Here is a 6,000-nt window from a genome sequence, read left to right as displayed (position 1 = left end):
TGAATAATGAAATCTTAGATAGTTAGTAATAAGAAGAGAGCGATGACACGAATTGGAAAGCACTGACGCGACATGGAGAAAGATTTTATTTTTTGTCACAAAATAATTTTTGAGACAGAGGACTCTGTATCCTCTCCGCATCGTGGAGAGGGGGTGATCAAATGGATACTGAAAATCCTAAGCACCTTCGCGACGTGGACCTGGGCGCAATCTTTTCTTCCTCTCCCAAACTCGATTCAATTCATACCAAATACAATTTTATGAAACCCACATAAAGTTCATCAAGGATAACACTCATTAGCAAGAGCCCTCACCTCAATAACTCAACAAGACTCCATTATTAAAGAATGAAGCTAAAACCTTAAGAACTTCATCAAGAATCTCAATCAATAAACTTTAAGAACGAATTTATGGATGAAATTCACATGATTGGCGCGAGGGTGAACAAACCCAACACTAGGTAAGCTTACATTCGTGGAAGAACAATGTTCTTGAAGAAACTTGAAGGAAAATCTTAGAAGATGAACCCTAGCCTTAGCGTTTCTTGAAGTTTCTTAAGCGTAGATATTTAGGAGTGAATGAGAGGGTTTGATTATGAAAACTGATTTTTCTACACGTTAAGGGTAATTTAGATGACTTCCTAAGAGGTTTAGGACTAAAATACCCCTAAAGAAATAAATAAAATGAGTTGGAAGTCAAAATATTTTTCCAGCGGACAGTGAGGTCCGTATTCACTCTATAATGCGGAGCCATCACGGAGCTGCTACCAAATTAGAGCATCTCTAGTAAATCAGTCATAAAATTTTACTCAGAACTCTAATTGAGGAAAACTTGGTGGCGTTGGAAAGAGGAGTCGAAGACCTCTAATTTGATAGGTCATGGGCCACCAAATTCTTTATGTGCGGAAAGTTATGCTCGTTTGAAGTTGACCCAAAACTTAAGAAAATGGATGGGTGACTTGAATGAATTTCTCTTTAGTTGTTTTGAAACTCGAGGTGTTACATCTAGTGAACTTAACACCTAATATAAATTAAAATCTCTCAGAAAAATCTCGTGCACAATCGAAGAATGGTTCGAGTCTTAACTTAAAAAATTTTGGGGTGTTATAATTTTGTTCTTCCTGAGTATATAAGAATATCACAGTGATGGATTGAGTTCGTCCTCATGCCCTACATCTACTGTCTATCAGTAAAGAATAAAATAGGGTTACTTCCTTAGTTTTGATAATTCTTGGGATGAGTTTGCTGTTTAATTTTGAGTTGCTATTTCTAAATTTTGAGTTGCTATATATTATGCATTCATATTCTTGAGTTGATTGTTCATGTCTATTTTTCTTTCAACACGAACCCTATTATTTGAGTATTCATTGAGTTATTTATGAGAATCTTTTTAACCGAACAATTATCTTAAATTGATTTATGAGAAATTAAAGATAAGTTTTGAGGAACGTTTAAAGAGACATTTTGAGTAAAGTTTAAGAGAACTATTGATTTTCAAATTTATCATTTTACATTGAGAAAAGAGAAACTTTGATTTCTAAACGAGTAATGACTTCAGAGTTAATTCAGACCAGTTGCCTCTTTAAAGATGATATTTTGAGCAATTAACTCAAATTGAGAAAGGGTATGTTTTACACATTTGAGCGTGAGTATATATATATTGGGAGTAATATGGAGCACCGATATGAGTATTAGTTCAGACAACTCATATTCCTCATAAACCATGTAGCTAACATAGGTAAATGATCATACTTTTTAGATGACTCCTTATTGCTTTAGAGCAGAGTTTTAGTTGATCCACTTAGTTGAGGTGTTCTATACCCCGTCAAGGTATATGTCAGTTCTAGTAGTGTGGGTGAGACGTTGTATCATCACATACCTCATAGTGATGGTTGTCGGTTAGAGAATCTCTCAAATAAAAGTAAAGAGTAATTTATTGTATTTTTATATACATCCTTGAGTTAGCATCTTTTATTAATGAAGCTTTAAATAGTTTCCTCTCTTATTATTGCTTTGTATTGAGTGGACTTGAGGTGAGTATTCTTCCAGCCTTATCAGTTCTGTTATGTATTCATTCAGCTTTATTACATACTCGTATATTTAATGTACTGATGTCATTCGACCTGCATCTGTAACATCCGGTAATTTGAAATATCTATGAAGAGGCTTAAAATCGGAAATAGTCATTTTTGGAAGGAATTCAAAAATCTGGAAAATTTGGCTAAAGTGTGGAAATCAGTGAGTTTTTTGCCAACTTTGAGCAGTCGTAACTCGTAGCTCAGGATGAGTTAGGAGTAATTCCAGTTATGGTTGTAAAGCTTGTGGAATGACCTTTCCAACTCCACCGAGTTTGCTCAATTCCGAGTTTGTATGAGTGAGTTATGCCCTTTGAAAGTTGGGCAGTTGGCAGGGAATCCGTCTGGAAATTTTAAGGGCATTTTGGTCTTTTCCCTAGCCATTTCTTTTGTGATTATATTGTTGTGTTAGGTTGATATTGGATCATTTTTGTCCCATTTTAAGAAAGTGAAAGCTAGGGCTTGAGAGTGAAGAAGAGAAGAAGAAGAGAAGAAGGAGAAGAAGAAGAGAAGAAAGAGGAGATCAACTAGTTTCCGTCAAAGATCGTCATGGATATCGTCGGGGGTGATCCCTACTAGGTATGTGAGTTCTTAGTGTGGGTTGATCTTTTCCCCCACACACCAAACTCACTTTTTATTATTTGAGAAAAAGATTGGGGTTGTTGTTGAAGTTGTTAGTTGTTGTTGGTGTTGTTGAAGTTATTGTTGGTTGTGTGTTTGAGTTGAATCTCTTGTATGTTGAGGGATGATCCTTAGTGTTTGGGGTTGAATCCATTGAAGTAAGGGTGGTTTAGAGTTGGCAAAAAAAGGGAGAAAAGTCAAGTTTTCTGGGCTAGGGGTTGGCGCGTCGCGCCTGCCAGCGCGCCCCAAGAGGAGCTCTGAAGCCCAGCCCTTAGGGCGGCGCGCCAGCCAGAGCGCCAGTAAGACCCTTCTGAACTTCAAGGGCTGGCTCTCCGCGCCTTGCAGAGCGCCAAGGACCCCAACCTACCCCTTTCATCCCCCACTCTTTCATGCATGTTCCTAAGTATTATACCTATGTTTCCTAGTTGTTTCCAACACTCCAAAGTACGTTTAAATGTCAAGAACTCATCTATAAACGTGTGGTCATATACCTTGAATCCATAATCCAATTCAAGGCGAGTTAGTATCAAAGTCAAGTGAAGTCAGAGTCAAGTCAAGTAAAGTTAATAAGTAAGTCCAAGCAAGTCTTTAAAGCTTTTCAAGAGTAGTTATTGAATGTTATAATGTCGTTTTAAGGTTCAAGTTGCAAGTCAAGCAAAGAGTATAGATTTTCAAGTTGAGTAAGAGTCTCAAGTTTCAAGTCGAGTAAGAGTCTTGGGTTTCAAGTTAAGTCAAGAGTTTAAAGTTGAGTCCATTTTCTCAAAAGCTATTAGGGAACTAAGTATTCCCAAAGAAGTTTATAAATGTTTTTACATTTAAGTAAGAAAGGAACCATGTTTTCCAAAAGAGCCTTTGGGCTAAGTTTTGAGTAATTATCTCAATTAAAGAAAGATGTATTTAAAGTACTTATGAGCCAAAGTATTTTGGGAGTAGTATTGAGCACCAAATTGGGGACGCGAGTTCACATTAACTCAACTCTCCAGAAGAACCATGCGCCAACATGGGACTTGACGTATCATTCTTTTTAGATGATTACGTAAGATTAAGCTAGTGGATCCACTAAGCAATAGTAAGGTCCTATATCACGGCAAGGTATAGGATGGTCATTGGGCAACGTGAGGTAAAACGTTGTATCATTACTAGGGCTCATAGTGGTGGTTGTCGATTAAAGAACCTCCCACAAAGGCTATATTACTTTTAAATAAGAAAAGTTGAGTTTGTTATTGTTTTATCATTAACAAGCTAAGTTGTTTACATTGTTTTACAAGCTAATTATATATTGCATGTGTCTTATTGCTTTAGATTTTTGAGTTCAATTGTTCATGAGTCGAACAGAGTCAAGGTAAGTATTCTCTCTTGTACTCCTTTCAAGCATTAGTGGAGGTTCAACTTTCCAGCTCGCATACTCATACATTCCATGTACTGACGTCAGTTGGCCTGCATCTTATTATAATGTAGACACAGGTACCTCGGATCAACATCCTGCACGTCGTTGATCCAGCTGAGCAGTTCAAAGTCAGTGGTGAGCCTCCTTGCTTCCGGAGGACTCAGTTATTTTGTTCTCTTAAGTTTTGTTTTATTAGGATGTTGCAGGGTCTGTCCCAACATCCATCTCAGTATTCTAGAGGCTTCATAGACAATCAGTCAGTTAGTTTTGAGTCTCTTATCTATGTATATATGTAAATATTCTATTTTGAGACTCGAGTTGCCTTTTTGGCCAAACTTTATCAGTTAAGTTGTTTTGTAACCTTGTATTTGCATTGAGTTATTCTGTTGAGTTAGGTTTCCGCTGAGTTAAGAAAGCCAGGCCAAGGGTTCGCTTGGGGCCAACAATGGTCTCCGGGTGCCGGTCTCGCCCAGGGTGTAGGCTCGGGGCGTGACAACATCTTTCTATGATGCAAATACAGGTGTTTGGGATCATCAACAGGCACTCCGTTGAGATCATCTGGCACTCCAATTAGCTTTTGGTGATCCTCCTTGCATTCCGGAGGACTCCCCCTTTCTTTTCAGTTTAGTTAGTTTAGGGTGTCGTGGGTCTTATCCCGATATCCATATTGAAATATAAAGGCTTCATATATAGATAGAGTTAAAGGAGTCTCTCAGTACTTTCTTTTCCGTTGAGATGTTTCGCAAAGTATTACTATTGGATTTAGTATTGTTTTCAGACAGTATGAGTTGAACAATTTATAGTTTTAATGATTTACTTATGTTTTAAGCCTTTAAATGCTTGAGCCAGTCTTCCACTAAGTAGTCAGATAGGCAAAGGGTTCGCTTGGGGACCAACAATGGTTCTCGAGTGCCGTCCACGTCCAGGGTGTAGGCTCGAGGCGTGACAATTCTATCACATAATAATTTACCAAACACCAAATGGCTAATATGCCACTCCCTGTCTTACATGCTCCTATTATACTACGTTGAACAAGTAGCCCCAAATTAGCAACAAATATATTTACAATTCTAACCATTGTTATGAAGTAGTCTGGACTTCCCAATATTCTCAATCATCACCTACAACGTTTAACAGGTTATCTAGACTTACACAAAAATCACCCCAGAATTTAAACACACAATCCGAGCACTCAGGGACCAACATGTAATACTTATAACAGAACAGACCAACTTGGTTCTCTCATGGAACACATAATGTTACACTCAAGTAAATCCATTCAAGCCTCACCCCTTCTTCCCTCAAGCCGAAGCATCCCTTTTATAAAATTGGTAGATATATTTTTTAGAAGATTATTATTGAATATAATACTATTTGTTTTTCTACATTTTGGCATGAAAGCAACATTAGGGCGTTGACATTCCAAAGTCAAATTATGATCTAGTAAGGCATGAAGTGTGCCGTTTAAATTCCAACTACGTACTTTGTGTTCTTTAAAATTGCCATACCTTCATTATATTTGATATTTTAAAGGTAAGCTACGACTTCTTCTTCTTCTTTTCAGGCTCCATATGAACAAGAGGGAGTACATGCTAGACAAATGAGATCGATCGTGCAGCCTATTTACAGATTTCTTTTATCACATCAATCACCATCTATATCCAACTAAAGAATTGTTGGCATATTCCTCATTGAATTCAAATCTAAATATTTGTTCATCCCAAATTTAAGCTATTGATGGTGATTCAAATTTCATCCAAGAAGATATCTAGCCAAATTTAATCTTTATGTGGTATAAAATCTATCAACATTGATTTACTCATTTATTATTATTTAATTAATGATGGAAAGTTTATTGGCTCTAGAGAGTAGAGAGTTAATTGGAATCAAGTACATATAAATTCATTCGGATTGGAAG

Source organism: Solanum verrucosum, unplaced genomic scaffold (genome assembly GCF_900185275.1).
Source record: "Solanum verrucosum unplaced genomic scaffold, falcon-dt-bn FXZP01000094.1, whole genome shotgun sequence".
Lineage (NCBI taxonomy): Eukaryota > Viridiplantae > Streptophyta > Magnoliopsida > Solanales > Solanaceae > Solanum > Solanum verrucosum.
Note: the sequence above shows the minus strand (reverse complement) of the source record.